At 44.5% G+C, this 27,856-nt stretch overlaps 1 long non-coding RNA gene across 4 annotated transcripts; it reads left to right on the top strand.

Annotated features, from left to right (window-relative positions):
* On the top strand, positions 1–27,856 carry LOC121821936 (uncharacterized). Of its 4 annotated transcripts, XR_013044176.1 has the most exons (4): positions 1–1,227; positions 1,779–1,844; positions 25,299–25,427; positions 27,473–27,856. It is a non-coding gene; the product is annotated as an uncharacterized LOC121821936 (long non-coding RNA). The 4 variants fall into 4 exon arrangements; XR_013044174.1 differs by having other exon boundaries at positions 1–1,844; XR_013044175.1 differs by having other exon boundaries at positions 1–1,844; positions 25,299–25,509.

Raw genomic sequence — 27,856 nt, 5'->3', positions numbered from 1 at the left:
CCGACTGGGTTTTCTCCTCTGGGCCACTGCTCTCCACGTTCTGCTTTGTTTTGTGTGGTTTTGAGTTTGAAATCAGCCCATGTATAATACTAGGCTCAAGAATTCTCTTGTACCTTGGTTCAGAAAACTCTTCTTTTCCGTGGTTTTCTGAATTAATCTTATTTCTTGGTTGTCACATCTCATAAGTCACTCTTCTCTGTGCTGAGTTTAGAGCTTTGGCTTTGGTCTTTCCCATCTAGTGGCAGACCAAGAGAACCATCATTTACTGCAAAAGCAATTTAAAAATTATTGAAATATTAATATTCAAAGGTAAGTAGCATAGAAATGTGTGTGTGTGTGTGTGTGTGTGTGTGTGTGTGTGTGTGTGTAAGTCAACAAGGAGAAAAGAAAATTCTCAGAGTCTCATCATATCAATTCTACTTTCTAGAGATAACTGCTATTATATGTCATTCCAAATGACCTTCTAGATGTCATATTCTGTATGATATAGGGAAAATTTTCCATTTAATGAAAGTCAGATGATTTCATACGTACACTCTGAAGCTTGCCCCCCCCCTTTAATGCTATATCATAGACATCTCAGAATGTTACAGGTTCAGCGTTCTCTTTCTTCTTCAGTGAGTTGGGTTATCATTTTTTGGTGTGTATGTGGTGGATGGTGCTCATATATGGTTTTATGGGTGTGTGGTGTGTGTGTGCCATATGGAGGCCAGAGGTAAGTGTTGAATGTCTATTTGTTGTTATTTTTAAGACGTTCTTTATCTGCTATTACTGTATGTTTATGTGGTACGTTGTGATGGTATTGTGTTCCCCCAAAATATTGTGTACCTTAATAAACTTATCTGGGGTCAGAGAACAGAAAAGCAACTAGATACTTAGGATAGGCAGTGGTAGCACACGCCTTTAATCCTAGCATTCCAGAGGCAGAAATCCATGTGTTCAAGGATACAGCCAAGCATGGTGACTCATCACGCCTTTAATCCCAGAAAGCCAGCCTTTAATCCCAGGGAGTGGTGGTTGAAAGCAGAAAGGTATATAAGGCGTGAGGACCAGAAACTAGAGCATTTGGCTGGTTAAGCATTTGGCTGGTTAAGCATTTGGCTGGTTAAGCATTTAGCTGGTTAAGCTTTCAGGCTTCTAGCAGCACAGTTCAGCTGAGAGCCATTCTGGATGAGGACTCAGAGGCCTCCAGTGTGAGGAAACAGGACCAGCTGAGGATTCAGCAAGGTGAGGTGGCTGTGGCTTGTTCTGGTTCTCTGATCTTCCAGCTTCACCCCAATACCTGGCCTCAGGTTTGATTTTATTAATAAGACTCTTTAAGATTCATGCTACGGTACATGGGGGAGGGGTACGCACGCTGCCGTGGTTCATTTGTTGAAGTCAGAGGTGAGCTATGTGAAGTCGGCCTTCTCCTTGGACCTCCCCATGAACCCCAGAGTTGAACTTAGGTTTTCCAGCTTGCATGGCAGGTGCTTCAAGCTGGCCGGCTCACTGGCATTCCATCTTGTTTCTGAGACGGGAACTTTCACTAAACGTGGAGCTCATCCATTCGGCTAGGCTGTCTGACAAGAGTTCCAGGGCTCTGCCTGTCTCGGCCGCTCTGCACTGGGGTTACAGACTCGGCCTGGCTTTGATGTCGGTGCAGGGGAGCTGAGGTCAGCTCTTCCTACCTGCATGGTGATCACTTCACCCCCTGGACCAGCTCCCCACGCCTGCCTGCCGAAGTCTTTAACCACAGCCGTGTGTGGCCATTAATATGTCCATCCAATGTATTCCAGTACTGATCATCAAAATGAGGATGATATCTTCAGGTTGCTTTGGAGAACATAAAGAAGTAAAGAAAGGTGAGTAAGACAAGGACACGTATAATGATGTGTCAAGTAGTTCAGGATATGTTAAGTATGGATTTCAGAACCACTCTAAAGAGAGCAAGTTAGCTCTGGAAAGGCTGACAAGGAAAGTTTTAATTAATTAATTAATCTTTGTAGATTTAAGGTTTGATTGGACCAAAATTCAAACATTTTGGTTTGAATTCAATGAATGTACAAGAGGGGGGGAAATACCTTTAGCCAAATGTTAGAGACAAATAAAAATAGACTATTTAGTGGGGGTCATGGTGGCTCACATCTGTAATTCTAGCAGTTGGGAGGCTGAGGCAGGAGGATGTTGTGTGTTTTTTGGCTGACTTGGTGCTCCATAGTGAGTTCCAGGTGAACCTGGGCTACAGAATGTTCAAAGGAGAGCCGCTTCATTTTATCAAATCCAAATGCATAGACTGTAAAACATCTAGAGCATGGATATTAAAAAGTGGAGAGAAATGTACACACTGAATCCAGAAAGTTCATGTTTGGACAGTTTGACCAGAATGACAGTATTTAGGAAGCTGAACTGGTAAGTAAATCCTAGAACAGGAGAGTGTAAGCATAAAGTCTTGCACCCCAGCATCAGTCTGAAATGTGCTATTCTGATTCTTTTCCCGATATTTCTCTTCTTCTTATCACAAGTCTATTAGATGGTGACTCTGCTGGCTAGAGTATGGCACATACAATGATGTAATATGACTGTTATGATACAACTGCAGTCATCTGAGGGAAGGAAATGCCTCCATAAGAATGGGCTGTGCACCAGCCTGCAGAATGTTGGCGGAAGTTTCTGTTCTGCCCACAATTCCCAAATACCCAGCAGCTGCTTCCCAAATTACCATACAGATGCTTATATTAATTACAACTGCTTGGCCATTAGCTCAGGCTTATTACTGACTAGCTCTTACACTTAAATTAACCCATAATTCTTATCTATGTTTAGCCATGTGGCTTGGTACCTTTTCTCAGTTTGGCATCTCATGTTGCTTCCTCTGTGTCTGGCTGCCACTCCTGACTCTGTCCTTCCTCTTTGCAGCATTCTCCTAGTCTGCTCGCTCAGCCTGTGTTTCCTGCCTGGCTACTGGCCAGTCAGCATTTTATTAAACCAATGTACAAGAGCATTATCCCACAGCATTTCCCCTTTTTGTTTAATTAAAAAGGAAGGCATTAAATGCAAATACCACTACAGTAGAGCGTTTTCTTAATTAGTGACTGATAGGAGAGGGCCCAGCCCGTTGTGAGTGGCACCACCCCTGGGTTGGTAGCCCTGGGTTCTATAAGAAAGCAGGCTGAGGAAGCCATGAGGAGCAAGCAGCACCCTTCATGGTCTCTGTATTAACTCCTGCCTCCAGGTTCCTGCTTTGTTTGAGTTCCTGTCCTGACTTCCTTCAGTGATGGACTATGATCTGGAAGTGTAAGCCAAATAAACCATTTCCTTCCCAATTGCCTTTTGGTCATGGTGTTTCACCATAGCAATTGAAATCCTCACTAAGACAGTAACCTAACTGAGGAATATAAAAGTCTATGTTCTTATAGTTCTTAATGTCGTTGTGCTACCTCATTGAAATATTTTTCCCCTGCAAAGAAAAAAAAAAACAAACCCAAACCTCTGAAGTATTAACTTGCCCCTGCATTGTGTCCTGTGCTGGGTACTATGACAGCACCTTCATACCTAACAGTATTAAGACAACAGTCCTCATGTCACAAGCATGTGGCCTGCTTGACGGCTTCCAAGGTTTTTCTTCCTACCTCACAGGTAGGAATTCTAGGTCAAGTGTCCCTGGCTAATTAGTACAACTAGAGTCACACAGACACCACCTTCTGCTGCCCCGAAGAGTTTCTGGTTTGTGGTTATGGTTTCCTGTTTGTCGAGCCCAAATTCTTGACGTCTTCACACTGTTTCTTAACATGTTCGCGACTTCTCCCACCACACTTTTGCTTGAAGCAGAACTGCTTATTTACTGAAGCCCCAAACACTGTTTTCTGTCAATGAGTGTTGGCCTGCATGTATGTATGCCACGTGGGTATTTGGTGTGCTTGGAGGCCAGAAGAAGGCATCAGATGTCTTGGAACTGGAGTTAGAGACAACTATGAGGCATCATGTGGGTGCTGGGAACCAAACCTGGCTGGGTCCACTGCAAGAGCTGAGGCCTCTCAGCTGCTGAGTCTCTCCCCAAGCCCCATCTGGCTTTCTTTTGGTTAATATTTTCATGGTGTTTTGAGAATCCCAAGACCCCCTCAAGTTCAATGATTGCCTGGAAATACACACGAGATACAAACCGCTGTTATAGCCACAGAGAATGTATTGTGGCAGGACACAAAGTCGTCAGGGCAGACATTTTCCCTGGACAGAGAGCACAGAGCTCAGCACAGGCTCTGGAGTCTTCCTTCCTCAGAGGATATGAGACCTTGCATCCTCTGCTTCGGCAAACAACAGGAGTGTGGTTTAGGAATCATGTCAGAACCTCGGTGCTCAAGGCTTTTGGAGCACTGGTCACAAGTGCACATCTTTCTGCTCATGCAGACAAAGCAGCTGAAACCTGAAAGCCCACGACTGAACCTGGCAGGTATCATTAATCACAACATTTGTGCAAAACAGCCTGACAAACTGAAGAGTCCTTAACATCCAAGAGCGGGATTCCTAGTGCCGGTCAGTGTGAATAGTAGCTCCCATTATCCTGGAGACCGGCAAGGAATAAGCAAACAGCTGTGGTCAACCAATGCTTTACTCAGAGCAATGCTTAGCTTAACCAGCACCTAATCCCAAACAGGTATAGGACTGAGACCTTGGATAATTCTCACCCGTAGACTTCATCTTCCAGCTTAGCCGTTAAAGAGTACAGAGCCCAAAGGAGCATCCCCCACGGTGCTCTTCAAGAATTCCCGGCTCACAGGAACCACATAGAAAAAAAAAAAAAAACGTTCCTTTTGGAGCAGTTTGTTACACAGCAGTGGATGACTAATGCAGCAGTATTTTCCTACTCTAGACCTGGCAATTTTTAATTGAATATCAATGTGAATTTTATGTCTTGGCATACTGGATGTTGTTGCATTTTCTTAAATAATGTGATGTGCTTTGGATAACAACTGTGTATTTCTGAGTCTGTGAATAGAATATTCTAAAGGACGACCTGAAAGTGCTCCATTTAAATTGAAAACCAGTTGCTCTTTTTTTTTTTTTTTTTTTTTTTTTTTTTTTTTTTTTTTGGCTGTGTTGCAGATATTTATTAACAGGGTCATCTTGATGATTGCTATTGGGTTTGGGTCTAGGAAAGACCCTACGTTATAGGTACTTTATCTTCAGTACTAAATGTGCATGTTTATGGAGGTTACTTGAGAAATTGCAAAGTTTTATTTATTTATTTTGAAATAGAAATGGCAAGTGTTTTAGGCTCTGTAGGTCACTGTCTCTCATACCTTTTGCAATCCTTTGAAAATATCCAAATCATCCTCAGCTGTGTCTTACTGTTCTATTGCTGTGAAGAGATGCCACGACCAAAGTAACTCTTATGCAAGTATTTAATTGTGGACTTGCTTACAGTTTCAGAGGTTTGGTCCATTATCATCATGGTCCAGGGCATGGCAACCCATTGGCAGGCACTGGATCTGTAACTGAGAGCTACGTCCTGATCCATAGTCAGAGGGAGAGAGACTGGGGCTGGTGTCAGCTTTGGCCAGGGACACTTCCTCCAAGGCCACACCTCCTAATTATCTTCAAATAGTGCCACTCCCTGATGACTAAGCATTAAAATACATGAGCCTATGGGGGGCTTTCTTATTCAAACCACCACAGCCTGTGAACTATTCAGGAACAGTCTGATAGGCTTGGTCGCTTAGCTGGCATTTGCTACTGCCTGATCTGCCCAAAGTGCTTTATTTTATTTTATTTGGCTTTTCTTTTGGGGTTTTTGTTTGTTTGTTTGTCTGTTTTTCGAGACAGGGTTCTTTGTGAAAAGTCCTGGCTGTCCTGGATCTCACTCTGTAGACCAGGCTGGCCTCAAACTCACAGAGATCTGCCTGCCTCTGCCTCCCGAGTGCTGGGATTAAAGGCATGGGCCACCCACGCCCAGCCCCAAAGTGCTTTATATTGTGTTTTTCCACTCTGTCTGAAAGGACCACACAATCTTCCCAATTTTACATGAGATTTACTTTCTGCATACTGATTTTTAAATTCTTTCTTCTATAGATTAGCACATAGGCAAAGACTTGGGAAACCCATGCTCCATTTCTAGGGCACTATCTCTCCGAGAATCGCCCTCTTCTCTGCTACCCAGGGCTGCACATTCCAGTCATCTTAGCATCTTGGAACTCTGATCGTTCTATCTACGTGTTGAGACAACGGGTCCTGCTTGGATCTCCCGGTCGTGTTGTCAATTTCTTGCAAGTTCTTTCTCTTATGTGTTGGTCCCACCCATTTTTCACAAGTTCTTAATGTCTTCTGTGGTGAAGGCACACCATGTCAACAAATACCATCAGTGCCAGACACACAAATGCTTGGATGGCTGTAGACTTAACAAGACTTCCACTCTGATCTTACTTCAACTCTGAAACTATAAAATTTTCCTATTCAGCATGCCTGATAGTGAACATGTACTTTTGATGGTGACCCTTTGCATGTCAAGATAGCCTATTTCACTGTCGAATAGCAATAATTACCAGAGAATGCACTTTATAGTAACCTCATGTGTAATTCCTCATCACACCGATGTTTCAGTTCTCACTGAATCTGTGTGCGGCTGAGCTTTCCTTACGTGTTCACACTTGACTCTGTCTGCGGGTGTGTGCTGAGTATATACCGTGTGCTAGGCTCTGTGCCGATCCTGGAGCTGCGGAGGTGAGGAAAGGATTGGGTGCAGCATGAGAGCTTCGTGGACCTTCCAGTTTAGTGGGAAAGTTAGAGAGTGATAAAAAAAAAAAACTCAAATCCATATAAAATGACAGCGAGACAAGTGGCGTGAAGAGAGGTGACATAACGGCGTGTGTAGGGGATTTAAAGCCGGGGGTGGGGGGGTTGGGGGGGCATGGTGACAGGAGGTCGGGTGATGTCTGAAGGCCAAGGAGAAGTAAGAAATAATCAGAATAGGATGTGAGAGCTTCTAGAAAGAGGGATCGGCCTAGGTAAGTGTTCAGGGTTAAAGAGAGCAACTGTTTTTCGATTTAAATGGAGCACTTTCAGGTCGTCCTTTAGAATATTCTATTCACAGACTCAGAAATACACAGATGTTATCCAAAGCGCATCGCTGGCTGCTTGAGCATCCTTGTGAGAAGGCAGATAGGGCTGAGTGAGGAAGCGTTCTTCACTGTTCTTTTGAATAGTTTCGTTGTTCCTATCTCAGGTTTCTCAGGGCCAGAGGTTACAGGTTTTCAAGACATTCTTTATGAAAGAAATAGAATCAATAGATACAGAATTAAATGTGGACTTGACATTGACATTTCACTAGTTTTAGGGTAAATACATCTCCCTCCATCACGAGGTTCCAGCCACAGGGGCCCGGCCACACAAGGGAAGTGCTTTAAAAAGCTTTATGGATTATGTAGAAATATGGACTCTTAAGTTTTCTCCAGATTCTAAGATTTTGAGTTCATCAAAATCTTGGCTTAGGTTTGAGGTCTAACCCTGCTCTCCCTACCCCAAACTGGCTTCGGCAGTGGATTGTGTAATAGACAATCAATGGTTGTGTTGTCTGGGTCTGTATATGTGGTGGTGAGTGGGCGTGTCACAGAGGCCGTGGATGAAATAGATCGCAAAGTTAAAATCTGAGCCCCTGGCTGATTCCTTTATGGTAGCACTTGTAGGGCCTTGAATCAGAAACAAAAAGTCTTATGAATTAAGACTGGATGTGAGCCGGGTGGTGGTGGCGCACGCCTTTAATCCCAGCACTTGGGAGGCAGAGCCAGGCGGATCTCTGTGAGTTCGAGGCCAGCCTGGGCTACCAAGTGAGTTCCAGGAAAGGCGCAAAGCTACACAGAGAAACCCTGTCTCGAAAAACCAAAAAAAAAAAAAAAAAAAAAAAAAAAAAAAGACTGGATGTGAGTGGTCATGCTGATCAAGGACATCCAGAACCCTCACCCTCCTGGACTGTCCAATCACACCTCCTGCCTGTGCTCAGCACTGGCTGGGGAGAGGGAAGGGTGTTGGCCCGAAGTACATGTGAGCATATGGTTCACTCACTGCTGGAAGGAAAGGACTTATCCCCAACAAAAATCCCCACCAACAGCCAAGACAGAATCCCCCAAGCCAATTACGGTCTGACTCATCTTCCTAAATCTGAAACAATGCAGCAAAACACCAACAGTGGCCCTGAAAATGAGCCAGCACTTCAGCATCTCCGGCATGGTTATCTGGGCCAATTATAAAGCTCCCAGCAAGCTTTAATTAGAGCTCTGGGCAGGTGAGTGACGTGGCTAAAGTCCTCGCCAGTCTGTTCACCAGAGGGGTAAAATCAGGTGAGGTTAAGTGGTCAATTTAGGGACACCTGGTCTTGCGCCTGCCTCCGTGACTACCTTTCCGGTCGGTCAGGTTTTCCGGAATCTGGTGAGCACCTCAGCCTGCCCAGCCTCCTCACACGTTCTTAGGTCTGGAACCAATGCGTCAGCCACGTCAGCTCATTGGCCTCGGGCTTGGCCAGGCCATGTTTGGACTTGCTGGCCCATTCAGTCCACAAGGGATGTCTCTGGGCCCAGGGGTAAGGGTCCAGGAGCCAGGTGGATCCTGTCTTAGCATACCCTCCGGGCATGAAGCAGACCAAGAATGGTGTTTTTCAAGTAGCAGACAGTTCACTTTGAGAAGGACTCCGAGTGGGTCCAAGGGTTTTCTGTGTTGACACCGAGGAGCAGGTACAGAGACGTTTTTACTATTAGCTTGTTCTTAGGAACTGTCACTACCTCGAAGAAGGCAGGGCAAATCTGTGCCTGGGAAGGAAGTAAAGAATACAGTTCCTCTGAGGACATATAAAACCTCAGAACTTCCCAGTCTTGGGTGTCTTCTCCTCCACCCATATTTCTGGAGTCTCCTGGTTTTGCACCCAGGAAGGAGTTCTAGTCAAGAGAGCTGGTACCAGTGGGGAGGGATTTGGCTCATCCTGGATTTAGCTGATTATTAGTAATTTCCTACCTATTGACAGTCTGTTATTATCAACCACCCAGCAATCTGCTGATATAATTGGGCTGTGTGTGTGTGTGTGTGTGTGTGTGTGTATGTATCTGTCTGTGTATCAGCATGCATATGTGTTTGTTAGCCTGTCCGACATTTGGAAGAAGTGAGAATACAGTCATCATCTATTAGTCCAAGATTTACTGCATTTTCTTTATCCTAAGTAAGTTATGTTTTCTTTATGTTATGTTTTCTTTAATATCTCTACTAATGTATTCAGCTCAGAATCCCATGTACACACTCATCTTCCCCCATGGTTTTAGTCTGAAGGTACTGTAACGGCTTAAACTTTAAATGTTTCCTAGTGACTTATTTGTGTGTCGGTACAAAGGTCAGGGAACTACTCATGGGAGTTTGCTCCATTGTGTCATCTGGCCAGCCCATGACTTAACTTTTTTTTTTTTTTTTTTAAGATCTGTCTGTTTAGTCCTAGAACTTGCTAAGTGCTAAGTAAAGCAGGCTGGTCCCTAACTCACAGTCATCTGCCAAATGAGATTAAATGTATGTGCCACGTGCCTGGCTGCCTTGCAGTTAAAAAACCATCATTTGGGAACACAGTAACAAACGCAGCTTATGCCTTTCCCTTCTCTCTCTGTCTCTGTCTCTTTCTTTCTTTCTTTCTCTTCCCTCCCTCCCTCCCCCCCTCCTCCTCCCCCCTCCCTCTCCTCCTCCCCCAGTGTCAGCAGTTACCTCCTATGCATCAATGCACATTTTTCTTTCATCCAGAGCTCAGGGTCTCTTCCTTTTTCTTCAGTGATTTGACAGTGCAATGCCTGGAGACCTTTAATGTTAGCCACACTCCCCTGCAGGTGAAGTAACAGAGTTATCCGGAGACCGAGCTTGGTGTGGGGCGCCTATAGTGTAGGACATGCTGTCCCCATCTTTGGCATGAGACATGATCGAGACACTACATGGTGACGGAAAGCTGCCCGTGTAGGGTATTAGCCTGCCAGGGCTGTGGAAGAAAAGGCTTACATGATAGACATTATTCTCAGGATTCTGGAGGCCAACATTTCCGGATCAGTGTAGCAGTAGGGTTGGTTTCTTTGAAGACGTCTCCCTTGACTTGTAGCCGGCCCTTTTCCCCCCCGTATTCACCTGGTCTTCCTTTTGTGTGTGCCTGTGTGTGTGCATCTCTCCTCAGCACCCTGGAATCTACTCTTGGGACCCGAACCCAGATACAGTCTTATCATGAGGGGGGCGGTTGGAGGGGACGAAGTTCAGTTGATGATGATGGTGTTCGTGTGTCAGCTCCTCATCAATGTCAGACGTGAGCAACAGCAGGACTAAGACAGACACTGCCGGAGCCAGAAATGCAGATCCGGATGACACAGCTTCTCTGGGGTTGGCTGTTGCAACTCCTTCTCTTTACAGATTGTTCATTACAACCATTAAAACAAGCTGCGTGTTATGACCATACCGTCCAGAACATGTCTCGTCTGGTCTAAACAAGCTGAGTTTTACAGCCACACCAACCTGAGCATGTCTCATCTGGTCGAAACAAGCTGCTGAGCTGATTACCCGGAGCTGCTGCCCATCGGGAGAAAGCCATACTCCTGGGGGCAGATGTGTGGAGGAAGGGACTTGAGCACCCAGGGGACAGCAGAAGGACCACGAGAGGCCAACAGTCTGTGGTGTGGACCACACTGTCCGGGATGAGGCCGCATAATCACAGCACTCCTCAGGTTGCTTTTAGAAATCTGAGAGTAAAAGGCTGTAGAGATATTTCCACTTAATATGTAGGTAAATTTGTTTTGCCATTTGAAGGCGGGTCATTCTGAGTAATTCATCTATTGCCAAACTAAAATTCCCCAGTTCTTCTGGATAAATGCTTATTGGTTCTACTTGGAAACTAGGAGGAAATTTCATGGTCCTGATCAGAGGGCTGGGGCTTTCCTGCCACGTTGCTTCTTGGGTTTAGGAGCAGTTCTGAGAGGAGGCTAACACACAGGTGCTGGCCCTCTCCACTGTCCTTAGGTGTTCCTCAAGAGTCCTGATTTAAGCCACACCTCCTGTCACATGCAGTGAGCTAATATTTCAGTTGCTTCTGAAATCTTTTGTGATTTGTGCAGTGGGGTCCATTGTAATTTTTGTGCACATATGTAAAAATAGTGATAGAGTTGGTGGAAAGGTTTAAAACACACCACGCTATGTTTTAAACAAATACTGCTTCAGTATTTGTCCATGTTTGGTGGCATTGAGAGCATGAAACATGGTGTCAGCCTGGGCCTTTCTCAGCATAGAGAGGCCTGCACCTGAGTAGACTGTGTGCTCAGCCTCCTTCCTCTGAACAACCTCCTGGTTTGGACTTATCCTCTGACCACCTCCGTCTCTAATCATGATTTGGGAAGCTGTTTTGTTCATCTTAAAAGATTGTGAACTTAATTTCCATGACTACCTTCCACCATAATGTTAACTTGTTATCAAATCCAAGGGTACTTCATGACTATGATTTTTACAGCTAGAAAGAAAAAGTCTCACTATATCTATACTTTTTTGACTTGTTAAGCCATTTGAGTTTTTTTTGTAGTGTTTCTTATGGCTGCCTTCCAAGGTAACTCTCAGAACATTTCAATGCTCAAAGGAAGAAAACAAGAACGCCTTTCTGCAGAACGTATGGCCCACTTCCGGGCTGTGATGGTACATCTTTCTGGGGTGCTGGGGAGAAGGAAGGTCTGATACCTCCTGTTTGACAGTTATAGACCACACTGACTTTGGAGATGGGGACGGGCGGTCATACCTGCCTCTTGCTGTCTGAACACACTCAGAGGGCTCCAGTACACCTGCAGCTCACTGCTGAGGGCCCACGAGCAAAGCTATTCTGTGAGAGAGACAGCTGGCCTGAACGCTGTCTCCACTTGTTCAAGCCTATAGAATATATTCACAAAAATATTTCTCTTTCCAGTTTGCCTCCCGTCTGCTCTTAACTGCAGAAGATGCTGGCAAACCTTGAACTCGCATCAAAGTCATGGGTAATGCGTCATCAAAGGATCTATTCAGTTTCTTTAAGGGACACTAATATGAAAGCAGTTAAGTTTTGGCTGCCAAAGAGGTCATAATGATTAACCTCAATTTAATTTTTTTCAAGCATTTGTCAACTTTACACACACACACACACACACACACACACACACACACACACACACACCATTTGTGACTCAGTAATTTTTTTTTAAAGATTTATTTATTTATTATGTATACGAAAGAGGACGCCAGATCTCATTACAGATGGTTGTGAGCCACCATGTGGGTGCTGGGAATTGAACTCAGGACCTCTGGAAGAGCAGTCGGTGCTCTTAAACTCTGAGCCATCTCTCCAGCCCTGTGACTCAGTAATTTTTAACTAAGAGGCAATAAAATCACTCCACCTCATCTTTCCTTTACCCTATCTCCCCCCTATAAAATTATATACCGAAGTCCTAACTCCAGTACGCTACTGCAAACACTGGAATGGACAGGTCTAAGAGTTTACACAAAGCCTGAAGTTTTGTTTTACTCCCTCACACACTGTTTTTCCTTTACCACAGATAGTCAAAAGTGTTTGTCATGCTAAAATCTTGTTTCTGTGGTAGTGGAGAAATTCCTTTTTCCTCTACAGGTAAACATATTAACTGTTGCACAAGCAAACTGGGATAATTCCCAGTCCAAATGAAGCAGGCAGGACGTGGTTTTCCGTTCTTAAGAGATAAGGATTGGATGTTGGTGGTGCCTGGCCTTCCTCGTCCTTGCTGCAACAGTGAGCATCTTCTATACTGTGACCATCTTCTACTGCTCTGTCTCCTCCAAACGACAATGGCCTCCAAAGTCTTAGCCAGTTACAACGCAAATCGCATGCATAGGAGCATATGCTCCTGGGAGTTGAAGGGTGGGAAAAACTTAAGCTTTGAAGCAAAAGCCAAAGCTGGTGTTTCCCTGAATCCCAGAACTCAGAAGGCTGAGGTCATGAGCCCCAACTCAGCCTGAGATAAATGGAAGATCTACCTCAAAACTCACCAACCAACCACTAACTAGCCAGCTAACTAACTAACAATTAACTTATACTCATAACCCACCCCAAACAAAAAAAAAACCTGAAAATCTATATTAAAAAAATACAGATGACAGCATTTGTAGGTGAAGATGTAGAAACATCATAAAATGCCGGTTGGGGATGTAAAATGGCACATCTATTTTGGAAATTTACTTGGCAATTCCTTCAAGTTAAACAACTTTCCATATGACCTGGTCTACTCCTCGATAGCTAACCAAGTGTCATGATGACATGTGTTTCTAAAAACAAACATGTAGGCATAGCATAGAAAGTGCATTCATAATAGCCCTCGAGGGGATGTAATCCAATGTCAATCAGTTTGTGATTTAAAAAAAAAATGTGCTTTAGTCATACAGTGAAATACTCTACAGCAACAAAACCAAAGAAGTCCTGTTACACGCTATGACGTTAAAGAGCCTTGGAAACTTATGCTAACAAAAAGAAAGTGGCTACACAAGCTCTGCATATTATATAACTCAGTTTATGTGAAATTTCCTGGAGAGACCAATCTATAAGAGACAGAAAGCATAATAGTGACTGGGGAAGGAATAGGCGTTGACTATAGAAGGACCCAGGAATCTTTTGGGGGTGACAGCAAATTTTATAGAACTGTAAATTTCCTAAAAAATCACTAAACCAGATGCTTTAAAATAGCTATGTTAGTTACACCTCCACAAAGATTTTAAAAATCAAAACAAAAAAACCAAACAGATAAAGGCCTGGATTGATTCCAGTTAGCTGCAGGCATTGGCTTACAAATCCCCCCTAATTAGTCGACACAGAAATCGGCTAACTATGCCATTGGAAGAGACAGTATTTAGGCTCAATAACTCCAAAGACATGCTGTCAGGTTCCTCACAGTCTGCTGGGGAGACCCTGGTTCACCCACTGAGTAATGCCCTGTGGCCACTGTGTCCTCCTGATGTAGCAGGGTCTCCTAGAGAATGGTGCTCCTTTATCATTGTGTGGATGTCTGGGAACTGCATTGCATGCAGACGGTTGGCCTGTCTCAATCTGAAGAGATGAAGACAATGAACCCTCTGACTTCTAATGTAGTCCTTTTGTTGCCTTTGAAAATGTCCTTGTAGTAGGACAGACCCATAGGGTTGAGGAAATTGGCTCAAACCAGTTGCCAAGGCATGTACATAGCATACTCCCTTATGAGCCAACCTGGAGTCTGCCTGAGGGCTTATTAATAGGTGCTGTCAGAGTTCCTGGTCACTGTCAGAGTTCCTGATTTTGCCCAGCCAATGAGGGATGACTACACAATGCCCCCAGATTGGGACACAGCTTGGATGCTGGGAAGAGGGTATATGAGGGCTTCCCCACTATTGAATAAACGTGTCTGCTGTTTGCCATCTACTGACTCACGGTGTCTGTGTCGTTGACGCCACATCTTTCTTACCCCCTCCGCCCAAGGGAGCTGTGAGGATCCAGGAACAGGTCCTGAAGCTTGGTCCAGAAGAGAGAGAAAAATGGCATCTGCTGTGTGGGAACTGGACAGTCCATGGAGCAGTGGCCTTGGCAAGGAGTCTGTGGGTATTCTTCCAGCTATATGAAGAAAACAGATTTTTTTTCCTGTCAAACTGGCAAAATTAGTATGTACACACCATTCTCATTGGGAGTACATAGAAAATAACGAACCTTGAGAGTCTCATGTGAATGGCTTGCTTCCAGTGATCTCTCTGGAGGCTGTTCTACCCAAGCAGTCTCTAATTCTTCTGCCTGTCTCCCTAGCTAGGTTTTTTGTTTTAATGTCTCTTGACTCCTTTGCTCTTATCCAATCTTTTTTCCCCCGATCTTTTAAAAATGTGTATTTGTTTCCCTTTCTCATTTAACTCCACTTTTCCCTATTTAATTGTGTCAAGAACACTTTCTTGGTAGTGTTGTACCTAACTGTAAGTAATCCCAGCATGTGGAGTGCTAAGGTAGTGTGGGGGTTTGAATGAGAATGGCCTCTTTAGGCTCAGGTATCTGAATGCTTCTGCTCCCATTGGTGGAACTGTCTGGGAAGAATTAGGAAGTGTGGCTTTGCTGGAAGAGGTGTGTCACCGGGAGTGGGTTTTGAGGTTTCAAAAGCTTATAACTAATTCCAGTTCTCTCTCTCTCTCTCTCTCTCTCTCTCTCTCTCTCTCTCTCTCTCTCTCTCTCTCCCTCTCTCCCCCTCCCCCTTCCCCTCCCTCCCTCTCCCTCCCTTCCTCTGTCCCTCCCCACTGCCCCCTTTGCTTCCTACCTGCCAACAAAGCTCTCAGGTACTACTCTAGATCCTATGCCTGCCTGCCATGCTTCCTCCTGTGACAGTCATGGACTCACCCTCTGAAACTGTAAGCCTCCAACAAACTGTTTCTTCTCTATGTTGTCTTGGTCATGGTCCTCTTTACATCAATAGGAAAATAACTAAGACAGGGTGAGATTGCTGTAAACTGTAAACTCTAGGCCAGCATAGGCTACAGACTGAGACCCTCTCTCAACAAGAGGTCTACAGTTTTGGCAAATTTTGAGTGCCTGACGCAGTATCATCAAGTGTTAGGTATTGTGATGATTACAGGTTCTCTAGAACTTTCGTTTTGCATAACAGATATTCACTCCCCTCACAGCTCCATCTCCCCTCCACACCCCCTGGGGCAACCAGCCTGCTTTTATTTCTTTTATGAATCTGATGTTTTAGAATCTTCCCTCAGAGCTGTGAGGTGTTTGGCCTCCTGCCACTGGCATGTGCCCCCAGTGTCTTCTAGATCCATCCATGTTGTCATAGATGCTGAGATAGCCTTCTTTATGTATTCAGTAACATTCTATTGTCCATTCATGCTGTGTTTTCTTTATCCACCCTGTTGATTAACATTTAGGCTGTCTGGCTATTTTGTGATTATTAGTAACACTGTGGATAAATGCAAGAGTAAGGAAAACAGCTCTTTAGGACTCTGATTTCACCTCTTTGGGATATATATAACAGAAGTGAGATTGTTGGAAAAAATAGTAACTCCACTTTTAACTTTCTAGAGATGCCTCCATAGTGTTTCTCATAGAAGCTGCTCCATTGTTCAGTCCCATTAGTATCACACAGGGTCCTATATACCCACATCTTTGCCAACACTCATCTTCCCGAAAAATAGAAAGCTATCTTAACAGAAGTGAGATGCTGTTCTACTGTGGTTTTGATTGGCATTTTCCTGATGATTTATATTCATCTGTCTAGTTGGATTTGTTGGCAGTGCCTAGAAGACACCAGCTGCTTGCTGAGTAGCTTTGGAGTGAGTAAATTAAGCCCTAAGTAACTTCACGCTCGGGCTAAGCACATTCGATGATCCCATGTGGATCAGAGGGAGGAAACAGGACCTCTCCGACACAAAAGTGGGAGACCTAGGCTGATGGGGATCTTATGCTTTTCATATTAGAAAGCTATAAAAATGGCTGAGAACTGGGGATTGGGGATTTGGGATTTGGGGTAAGTTCACCACAGTGAGAAGAACTGTGTCTTAGGAGAAATGAAGTTTAAGTATTTTGGTCACTTTTAAAATTATGCTAAGTCCTCACACTCTGAGTGTGCTTGGGAGCTAAGCAAGTCCTGCGATGGTTTCTCTTTATTCCTCCTCATTCTCTACTGCCATCCTAAGCAACTAATGCCATGTCTGCTTTGAGAAAACCCCTGACTTCCTGTAGGTCGAACTTTGACAGACACTTGTGCACCCTCTTTTCTTTAAATTCCCACAGGCCTTTGTGCCCGCCTCTCTCTGCTGGCAGCTCTCCTGCTCCGTTAGTACCCACTACTCGATGTAGTATTTGTGAGGTCAGCATCTTGTGTGTAGTGCAGAAACTAAACTTTGGTTCCACAGTTGTTTACTTGGATGGAAAAGAATAACGAAATCATTTGATTAGCAACCAGGATACTTCGTTAGGCAGGAGAGAAAGTGCTAACAGAATGGTTTTAAGTTGTTGTTGTTGTTATTATTATTACTAGGAGCATTGCCATGGTAACATGTGTGGAGGTCAGAGAATAACTTTATGAAGTCAATTTTCTCCCTCTATATTACCCGTGTTCCAAGGGTCAAATTTAGGTCATCCGGTTTGCTTGGCAAGGGTCTTTACCCACTGCCTTTACCAGTGCCCCAGGCCCCCAAATGGCTTTTGTTTGTTTTTGAGTCAGGTTTTAACTGTATAGTCCTGGCTGGCCCAGAACTCACTATGTGGACTACACTGTCCCCAAACTCACAGGGATCCACTTGCTTCTGGCTCCAGAGTGCTGGGATTAAGGGCACACACTACTATACTTGGTCCCAAGTGCTTTTTAAAAAAATGCCATTGCACATACTGTTCAAAACAACTTCTCTAGAAACTGTTGTCTATGCATAGTGCTGTCATTCAGTTTTAAAATAGAGGTTTTTTTTTTTCTTCGAAGTCCTTCACCAACTTGACAGAGTGTTTTCATTTGACTGTGGTTACCAAAACAACTGAATCTAGAAGGGAAGGAAAAAAGATGGGAGGAAGTCTACTTCTCAGTAAACAGTTGTTGCTATGAAAATATGTAAGCAATATTTCATACTTGTGTGGATTATACTTATGAGATATTTTGCCCGGTATTGCTATATTCCTAATAAAATGTTATTTTATAACAACAAGGAAGGCTTAAAAAGTCAACCTGGGCTGTCTTAAGTGTGATCACATCTGTAAATCATTTCAGTAGAAGGCTTTTCTAATACCTGTCTTATACCCCCGTTCGCATGGGGCACTTCCGGGAGAACCACAGCTTTCCGTCTGCCTTCATGTGGCACAGGGAAGCAGCATCACTTGAGTGGTACTTGTGTGGGCTAGCCTGTCATCTCGGCTGTAGCAATAAATGAGGGTGCTGGAATAAGACCCATGGATTCTCCGCTTCCTTTCCAGTGTGTCTTATATCATGATCCAGCAGTGACAGCTTGTAAGATTTCTGGTCCCCTCCCTTGCCGCGGCATCCCAGCCACTCTCAAAGGAAGCAGGACTAAGTTTTTGGAAGCTGATTGATGACCAGGGTAGCAAGGCTGGGTTGCCATGTTTGCAGCTAGAGGAGAAGGAGGGAGAGAGGCCTCAGCATGGGCAGCAGCAGAGGCTGGGAAATGACTGTAAGGAGAAATCTCAGACGTCTGCATCTTGAGGCAGAGGGGAGAAGACGAAGAGAAAAGTAGGCGAGCCGGGGAACCCGTGCTCATCATGGCTTCCCTCCAAGCTCTAGTCTTATCACCAGGAAACTTGAATGCTTATATGCTTATATCACTTACATCTACTCTAGTGGCCTCATGAAGGGCTGGTTCTATTTTAAAATCTTCAGCGGGACGAGGTAGCTAAATGGTTCGGGTGATGGACTTCTCATAAAACCTCCTTCACACTAGAGGGTAAATAAATACTGCCAAATGAGGCTTAGGGCTCTTGAGGGTGAAAGACACAAGAGTAGTTTGAGTCTCACACAGGAACCGGACTCCAGATGCTGCTCAGAGGCTCTTCAGAATAGAACTGAGCCTGGGAAAGGAGGAGCACAGGATCATCTTTCTCTTTACATGGAGCTCAGCTAAGCCTGAGTGCCACCGGGTTCTGCTCCTTGGAGGGTTTACCTCTGTTCCTGAGTGCTAGGGTTGTATCCTAAGCAACCTTCCTCTAGACATGGCAGGACCTCGGGAGTGCTGCGTGGCTTCCGTCCCTTCTTCTAGCCTGGATGCAGCATCCTTTGAAGTTGGGGTAGAAGGATACAAGAAGGAAGCAAAGAGACAACACACTTCCACTGCCTTACGGTTTTGCTGGGGATGCTGGACTTGCCTTTACCCTTTAACAGATGGAACTGAAGCTCCACACTGATCAGCAGGGCACTGTGGTACCCTGGGGCATAGCAGGCGCCTGGAGGGAGCAACCTGCTCTCTGGTTTCTTTCAACATTCACTGGCTTGAGTCTGTTTTTCAGTCTTGACTGACAGTGAGATGCTGGCCTATCGCCTCATCTCATCCACCTCACAATTTCTTTTTTTCAAAGCTTTCCTGACCTAGCAGATAAGTTACTATTTCCTACCCACGATTAGGCTTTTTATTTTAAAGAGAAAATTGTCTAAGCATATGTCTTATATCTCAAATGACATCAAGTCTAAGGAATTTCCTTTCTCTGGCTGTCCATCCAGGGCCCTGCATCCAGAATGCTTCTACAATGCACTGTTTCGTTTCCGGTTTGTATCTTGTTGAGTATGACAAACACTGCATCACCTTTACCCTGGTATTAGAGACTGAGCCTCAGGGGTGGCCATGAGGTCGGCCGATGCTCTACCGCTGACGTACATCCCCAGGTCCCTTTTCAACCTTTTATTTTGAGACAGAGTCTTACTAAGTTGGGCAGGCTGGCCTTGAATTTGCTCTTTAGTCTAGGCAGGCTTTTCAGAAGCTATCTTCCTGCCTCAGCATCCCACGTTCCTGTGATTATAGGCCTGCACCAGCAAGCTTGGCTGACATACTACTATCTGTCATGTTGAGGAAACATACAAAAATGTTCCTCTCAGACTCAAGTTCAGGAAATCTTTTGCATCTCCTCTTAGTACATGCTTTTAGAGAACAGGGAGTAACATTCTTGGAGCAGTACTATCCCTTTTCAAGTTTAGGACAACCCAGTTACAGTACCTTTAGACTCCTAGGGCTTGACAGAATTAGGTGTCCTAACTCTGATTCCCATTTGCACCCCACTGCGTCTCTCTCCTTCGCTCTGGGTGTAGTAGTAATATAGTAGTTCAGCTCCTCCTAATTTGGGGAAAAGGTTTCTTTCCGAAAGACATTTTAAAATATATTTTAGGGTGTGTTTTCTGGATTTTTCATTTTGAACTAACCTTAGACCCAAACCCAGATGTAACTGTAGAGCAGAAACTCTAGGTACTCATCACCAGCTTCTCTTTGATTTTGTTAGTTGTTGAATGTATTTGTGAAAGTCACCCCAAATCCTCTTTTGGAACAAGGAGCATGGTGTGTGTGACTTACTGTGGACATCCAGATGTTGTACGCCTCAGGGCAACTGGCCTGGAAATGACTGATGGAGGCAGGCAGGTGGCGTGCTGTTAGAAGGATGACATCATTGAAAACTGAGGGGCCCTGGGCTCTGCCAGCGATTTGCTTGAGTGCTTGGGTCACAAGCAAGAGAAACTCAGGACTACCTTCAGAAAACTTGCCAATAGGACTAGATGCTTAAAATTCCCAACTGATGGAAATTGCCTTTTAAAAATATTAGTGTGGGTTGGGGATTTAGCTCAGTGGTAGAGTGCTTGCACAGGCCCTGGGTTCGATCATAAGCTAATATATATATATATGTTTGTCTTCCACTAAGGGGATGGGTTGTGTGACTCTAAGCACTTTGTCCCTGTCTCAGTTACATTTTCACTACTTACAACTAAACTTTTAATTTGCTTCTAACCAATAGAATATTTGTTGGATTTATTCAGAGATCAAAAGCCAATGCCTTACATGATCATGTCTATTGGGGATTAGGAGGCAGTACAGCATGAGCCTATTTTGAAAGGCTCAGGTGTGTGTGTGTGTGTGTGTGTATGTGTGTGTGTGTGTGTGTGTGTGTGTGTGTGTGTGTGTGTGCTTGCACCAAGCTATCGAGAACATATGGAGGTCAGAGGACAGATTTAAGGAGCTGGGTCTCTCCTCCTACCATAATGGATTCTGTGACTTGAACCTGGATTATCAGACACTAGGCTCCTTAACCCGTGGAGTCATCTCTCTGGTCTGCTCCCGTCATTTGTGCATGGCTTCTGGGGGACTGAGCTCTGGCCTTGTGCTGTCAAGGTGAGCAGTTGACTGACTGAGCATCTCCCCAGCCCATTTTTAATTTTTCTCAAAGTTGTGTAGCATTACTTACATACCAGGAGAAAAGAAAGAAAGTTTAAATAATAAAATAAAGTGAAATAAGAGCACATATGGAAATTCTGTTTTAATAGATTCCCTTGTGACTATTTTCGTCAATATACTTTGGTTGCTTATATTGGCTGTTCCAGGTATACGCTGTTGTTTTATGAGTATTTCCCCTAATTTCCGAAAGCATAAACAATTGGCAAACAGAGTCAACAACAAGAGTCAAAACAAAATACTTTAGATGCTCAGAAAGCTACAAAGTTAACCTATAATATATATCTATAAACACAATATGTGTTGCTGGTTGTTTTTTACTCTTTGCTCTTTTGTGGGGGCTCTGTACCCAGCTCCCAAATAAATCACCCACAGAGGCTTATTCTTTCTTATAAATGACCAGCCTTAGCTTGGCTTGTTTCTTGCCAGCTTTTCTTAACTTTAAATTATCCCATCAATCTTTTGCCTCTGGGCTTTTAACTTTCTCTATTTCTATATATCTTTTCTTTCCTTCTTATTCCATGTCTGGCTGTATAGCTGGGTGGCTGGCCCCTGGGGTCTGCCTCTCCTCTTTTTCTTGTTTGTTGATCTCTTTTCTCTCTTTTTCTCCTTCTATTTATTCTCTCTTCGTGCCAGTCCTGCCTATCCTCTCTCTTGCCTTGCTACTGGGTGTTCAGCTCTTTATTAGACCAATCAGTTGTTTTAGACAGGCACAGTAACACAGCTTCACAGAGTTAAACAAATCCAACATAAAAGAATGCAACACATCTTTGCATCATTAAACAAATATTCCACAGTATAAACAAATGTAACACATTTAAAAATAATATTCTACAACAAATATATAATTATATAACTTCAAATAACTAGCACACAGAAGAAATTCAATGTGTTTAGCCATTTCATGTAAGTAATATTTCTAATAATTGCTCTTTTGAACAAATTGTCTTTAAAATACATTTTAACTAAATTACAAGCACTTTCTTTGGCCAAATTGTTCTGAGTCAAATCATCTGCTATGGTTTGTGAAATCTGAGACATCACGGCATCGCTACTCACGGCTTGATGTGCTGACAATTTGCAAAAGTTCCAGAGTGGGAGGTGAAACTGACTCTTCTATGAGCCCTGAGCCAATCTGCCTTCTGGATATGTCTTGTGATGTGCTAGGCCACCTTGATCTTTCAGGCAGGAGCGAAACCATGTTCTGCCCATGCTCTATGGCAGAGCAGGTACAGTAGCAAGTACATGCAGTTTGGCCAACGGAAATGGGACCAAAAATAAGCCCTTCTCCATCTCAGTACTCTGTGTGACGTTAGTGCTTTTGTGTAGTGAGGTTGGTGGAGAAGGATGGGACTCTTGCTCTGACATTCTAACCCAAGGAAAGAAGACGTTATGACCTCACTTGGAGCCGAACCTGAAGCATCTTTGTAATGTGCCATAAGAAGAACTCGCTGGTGGAAGGACCACTACTGTCACTTGGCGAGCTCATCTGCAATGGTTGGAAGGATTCCGGGCTGGCATAAGAACCCACGGCCACATTCGCCAGCCCTCCTTTGTGCTTTGCACATCTTCTCGTAATGCTCTGTGCAGACGTTTGATCTGTTGTCGAATTTCAAATAAATGCCACGAAAGTCTCATAGGATCCACAGCAAACTTTGTCTCCAGTCCCATGTTCATGCCAACTAAATGTCCCCAGTAACCATTCGATTTTATCTCAAACAATTCTTGACATTTCTAAAAGTGATCTGCTCCAAATCTGAGTCACTTGCAGATACAGTTTCCAGCCAGAAAAGTTATTTTTAGAGATCGACAACGGCAGAGCAGCCCATTTCTCGCAAGCACTCTGGTTCATTTCCATGGCTCACGTCCCCTCTTTTCCCAAGGGCATTCCAATTAGGCCTGAGCTGGTCCCAAGAATTCTAGATCCTGAGCCAGTGGTGAGCTTGAGAGGGCAACTGCGGGCCTTGAGGGGGCAGCCAGCTGGGGACGGTCACTTTTTTCCCAAGAGAGGCATCGGCAGTTGCAGTCCCCTCTCCTTTGTTGAAACCTGGATGTGTCTTGGTGTGTCTCTGACCACCAAGTCATATTGCTACCAGCTAGAGGATGAGCCCAACCATGGGGAGGAGGCAGAGCTAGGAGACAATAAATTCCTCCACTGAAGCTCTCGTGGGTTATTTGCAGCTAAAAGTGTCCTCACTAACAGCAAGCACACACTGAAGTTTAGGTAGCTCTCTTTTCAAGTGTTCCACCAGGCTTCGAGTTCTAGGAACAGGCTGGTCTATCCCTTGTTCTAGGAAACATACTTAGGTGATTTCCTAACTCAGGGCAGATTAGAAACAGCAAGTGAGAAGCAGAGAAAGAAAGAGAAAGACACGAAGCCGGAAGCTGGAGTGCAAGGGGCACCCCTGGGGACCAGCCAATGCTGAGGACAGCAATCCTTCCGATCTGTAGCCCTTGTGGGTGTCAGCGCATAGTCCAATGACTAATGCCTGGTGACAGCTGTGTGTCATTGAGGGAAGTACGCTTTCTGTCTGTTTTAGAAGGGGGATGAGGCTGAATGAAGTTTAGTAGTATTTCTTTGTAAATTAGGAGGTTAAGTGATTATGAGGATAGACCTATCTGAAAAGATACACAGGAAACAAACTCACTTCCCGGCGTTCAGTGAGTGCTGTGTATATGTGCTATATTAAAATGTGGCTTCACCCAGAGAAAAGAAGTAGGTGGCGGCCTGCTGGCTACAGAAAGCAGCTCATTTCCGAGTCCCCATGAAAAAGCCCAGACAAGAAGCAGAGTTGGTGAATGAGAACGTGGTTTTGCGCTTCTGCAAGGCATTGAGCTTTGGTTCGGTGGCTTGGCAAGGCAAGGCAGGCTAAGCTGCTTCCTCCAAAGCTGCCAGTGGGAAGAAAATAAGCGGCTTGACTGAGTAGAAGGGAGTTGAACGCTCCTAATTAAAATGTAAATACTTCCCAGAGCCAACAGCTTGTAGACAAAAAAAAAAAAAAAAAAAAAAGATTGGAAAGATGGTCCGCACTAAAACTACACCATGCAAAATAGGTTCTAAGTCTGCATAAAACCCGAGCCAATCTGTTGATGTGGTCACCTCACTGAGAAATTACTCATGCCAAGTCATTCGAAGCCTCGTGCAGGAAAACAGGTGGCCCCTGTGGCCACTGAGGGCCCTGATGAACACCGAGGACTGCTTGTTTACCAAATCCACGGGGCCTCAGTGGCTCAAAATGCGTGAACGAGATGTGCATGCATGTGTGTGTGTGTGTGTGTGTGTGTGTGTGTGTGTGTGTGTGTGTACATGTGCGTGTGGGGGGGGTGTGGGGGGTTGTGTGTGTGTATTTCTGTAATGAGCTGGTCAATCTGTGATCTCACAGGCTGGTCCCACCTAACAGGCTAGGCAGGTGGCTCTGCTGACCTTGCATTTCAGCTGCCTCGCCCAGGCCTTTGGAGTCTCAAATCTCCCGTGTCCACTGGTGCTGAACCGAATAATACGCAACTGAAGGTAAATACTTAAGGTGACAGCTTTTCTAATAATCAATCATATGTGCTCTATGCACAACAAAAAAATGAGTACATGATATAATCACATGCGCACCATAAGGGAAACATTTAGACAATGAAATAATTTTGTTAAACCTGGAATTTTAGACTATGAGATTAGTGGTCTTCAGTGGCATTTTTTTCCTTCAGGTTAGAGATTTGTTGTCTACCTTGTGTCACTAGTAATTGTTACTGTCACTAGTTAGTATTTTGTTGGTGTTGTCCTAGACACCGTGTTTTCATTATTTCATTTTATTACCAGAACATCTTGGGTAAAATTATTATTCTTGTCTGTTTTTGAGACAGGGTCTTACTCTGTAGCCTGGCTCTCAGTCGGCCTAGCTCTGGAATTATAGGTGGTGGTCACTATACCCAACTGTGAATAGAGTTAGTAAGCCTGTTTTACAGACAGAGAACGTGAAGTTTGGAGATATTGTTTGCTAGGGGACGCAGAATGAGGGAATTGCATGGGTCACCAGTTAAACATAGACTCCCTCTAATTGATTTCCATGGTAAAGCACAAATCGTTTCCATTTGCCATTCCTGGCAACAGTCACACTGAGGTCTTCTGTGACTGTCCTCTTGTCCTTTCTTCAAGGACCTTGAGACTCACCTGCCTTCTGACACATTGTTTTGAGGAGGAGGAAGGCAAGCATCCCTAAGAAAACTGGTGGGATGCTCATGATGTGTGTCACTCTTGTCTGGATTAGAGGAAAGATGGAGACCCTACCCTAGAAGCTTGCTTTAGCATCTCTCCTGGATCGAGTTAGCTCTGTGCCACGGTGCTTAGAGATAAGGTTCTAGATCAACTCTGCTTTCTTCTTGCTCATTCTCCTGAGGCTTGTTTGACATTTCAGCTTAATGGAAACACTTGACCTGAACGCTTTGGCAGTCTCCCACCACTGGCCCAGGCAGTCCTGTTCAGATGATGTCGAAGCATCTAGACCAGATGATGTCTGCAGCAAACCCTCAGCCTGTTTTGTGTGGTGGGTGTGACTTCCTCGTTTCCATACAGATTTTCTGCATAAGATCCACTTTCCAACTTGACTTCCTGATTGGCTTCACAAGGTATAGAATCTATACTGTAGATGGTTTGACCTCAGTGACATCCTAATGGGTCCTGTCTGCACCACCTTCAGGAGGCCTAAGTCCACTCATTTACACTCACGTTTCACAGTTCTGTGTTCTAGTGTTGGAGATACCCCCTTTGTGACATGGATGCTAATATATAGTGCACATATTATAATACATAATTACATGATTATGTTCCAGTAATACATGACTTCTGCAGAAAATATTAAATACCAAGAAATCTATGAAGGTTAACTGAAAAGTTTCATGCCGACTCAGTTTGGTCTTTAAAACATTATCTGGCCAGGGCCCTGCCCTCAAAGCATGCTAATGTTCTCTAATCCACTACAGACTGCCCACAGCTTATTACATTACACATATAGTGTTTTCAGTTTTGTGATGGTGGGAAAGCAGTGTGCATTCAGTAGAAATCATGCTTTGAATTTTGATTTTTTTTTTTTCTTCTTCTTGAGACAAGGTCTCATGTACCCAAGTTGGCCTCAGACTCACTTAGCTGATAGTGACCTTGAGCCCCTGAGCCTCCTTAGTGCTGGGATTACAGGCTTGTGCCACCAGCTTGGTCGAAGTCGTCTTGGTATGGACCCCAGGGCTTTATGGATGCCATGCAAGCACTTTGACAGCCGGGCTAAGTCCTCAGCCTTCAGATATGAATTTTGAGCTCGGCGCTACGTTGTACAATACCGTTTGTTGATGCTGAACACGAGAGTTCATCACAGCTCCCAGTCAGTCACGGAGCCGCAAGGGTTAGTAATGGCTCATAAGCTGTGGATTAGCTAAATTCGAAGTCTTAATGCATTTTGACTTCTGCCAGTTTCAATTCATGACAAATTCATTGTGATACAACCCATCAGAAGTTGGGAAGCATCTGCTTTGTCTCGCGTCTTCAGCCATCCGGGAGCTTCCCTTTCAACCAACTGCAGAGACATTATGGGTTGCTATCATTTGTTTTTATTTCATGGTTTGTGGGTGGATTTTGTACCCAGTTGGGTTGGGCACGCCATCCATGGATGCCAACCCCCTCCCGCCTTGGTTCTTCTGTGTGTTTCTATGAAAGAACACAGAAAGATTCAAAAGCTATGTTGCAGCTACTGTATCTTCACAGGCTTCTGATTTGAATAGCAAGTTAAACAGTGATCACAGAACAAGATACACATCATCCTTCACTGGCCACAGCCTAAGAAATACTGTTGTCTAGAAGGTAATGCCTGACAACCTTGGTTGTGCATTATTAGCAATACCCTTCTACTGTAAGCAAGCTGATTCCTGGGTCTCCGTTGCTGAGAGCCTGGGATTTCATTGTTCTCGAGTCTTTGCTCCCAGGTGATTGTACTGTGTAGCCAAGCTTGATAATTGCTAATGTGAAGACATAAACATTTGGTAAAGTGTTTCTCCCGTCTGTCCGTTCTGCACACGGATACGCCCCCTTCCCCGATCATTATTGCCCAGTGTGGCTCAGGTGAGGCTGACTCACGCCAGCAGCTGGGGTTGTCAAGACAAGCACAGCACATCAGGTGCTCCATTTCTCCCTGAGGACAGAGACAGCTGAACCAGTGAAAAAAGTCCCCATGAGATTTGGAAGAATTATCATAAAAGAGGCCTTTTTTTCCCCCATGAGTCTCCAGATCATCATGAGCCTAGGTCTTCTAGTCGCTGTGTTTACTGCCCAGATGAGGGAAATCGGTGTTAGAAAGGGACTTAGAGAAGAGAACACTGTGGAGAAAGGGAAATATTAGAAGGTATTCTGATAACACCGCTGATTACTTGCTTTGTTAAAGCAAGGTTTTACTGCACAGCGGGGCCTGGCCTTGAACTCATGACAGTCCACTTGCCTCAGCCCTCCAAGTACTCGGATTATAGGGAGGCATGGGCCACTATAGCCAGCTTGGTGATGAACTTTTCAGGAATTTAAAATACACCACTTTGTTTCATCTAACGACAGAACAACTAAGAAGCTCACGCTTTGGGGCTGCTTCTCAAAAGAAATTTCTTCTTCTGGCCAGCGTAGGTGATTTACAGCCACCCACGAGCAAGTACAGCTGGAATCTCTGAGACTTGTCCTCAACAGCAGAGCACAAGGCAGGAAGCAAACTGGAAGGTAGGCAGTGGGACGAGGCTCTGGACGAGCTCAGTGATGCCATATTCCAGTCACCTTCCCAGATTCCCCAGCTGAGTGGCTTCCCTCCAAACGGTGACTCATGGTTGGGTGAGCTGAACTGCTGCTGTCTCTAAGCCTCCACCGCCCTCTCCAGCAGCCGCACCCCTGCAGACCCAGGTCACTGCCCCTCTTCAGCAGCCGCACCCCTGCAGACCCAGGTCACTGCCC

This window comes from Peromyscus maniculatus, chromosome 13 (genome assembly GCF_049852395.1).
Source record: "Peromyscus maniculatus bairdii isolate BWxNUB_F1_BW_parent chromosome 13, HU_Pman_BW_mat_3.1, whole genome shotgun sequence".
Lineage (NCBI taxonomy): Eukaryota > Metazoa > Chordata > Mammalia > Rodentia > Cricetidae > Peromyscus > Peromyscus maniculatus.
Note: the sequence above shows the minus strand (reverse complement) of the source record. Positions and strands in the feature narration are given on the sequence as shown.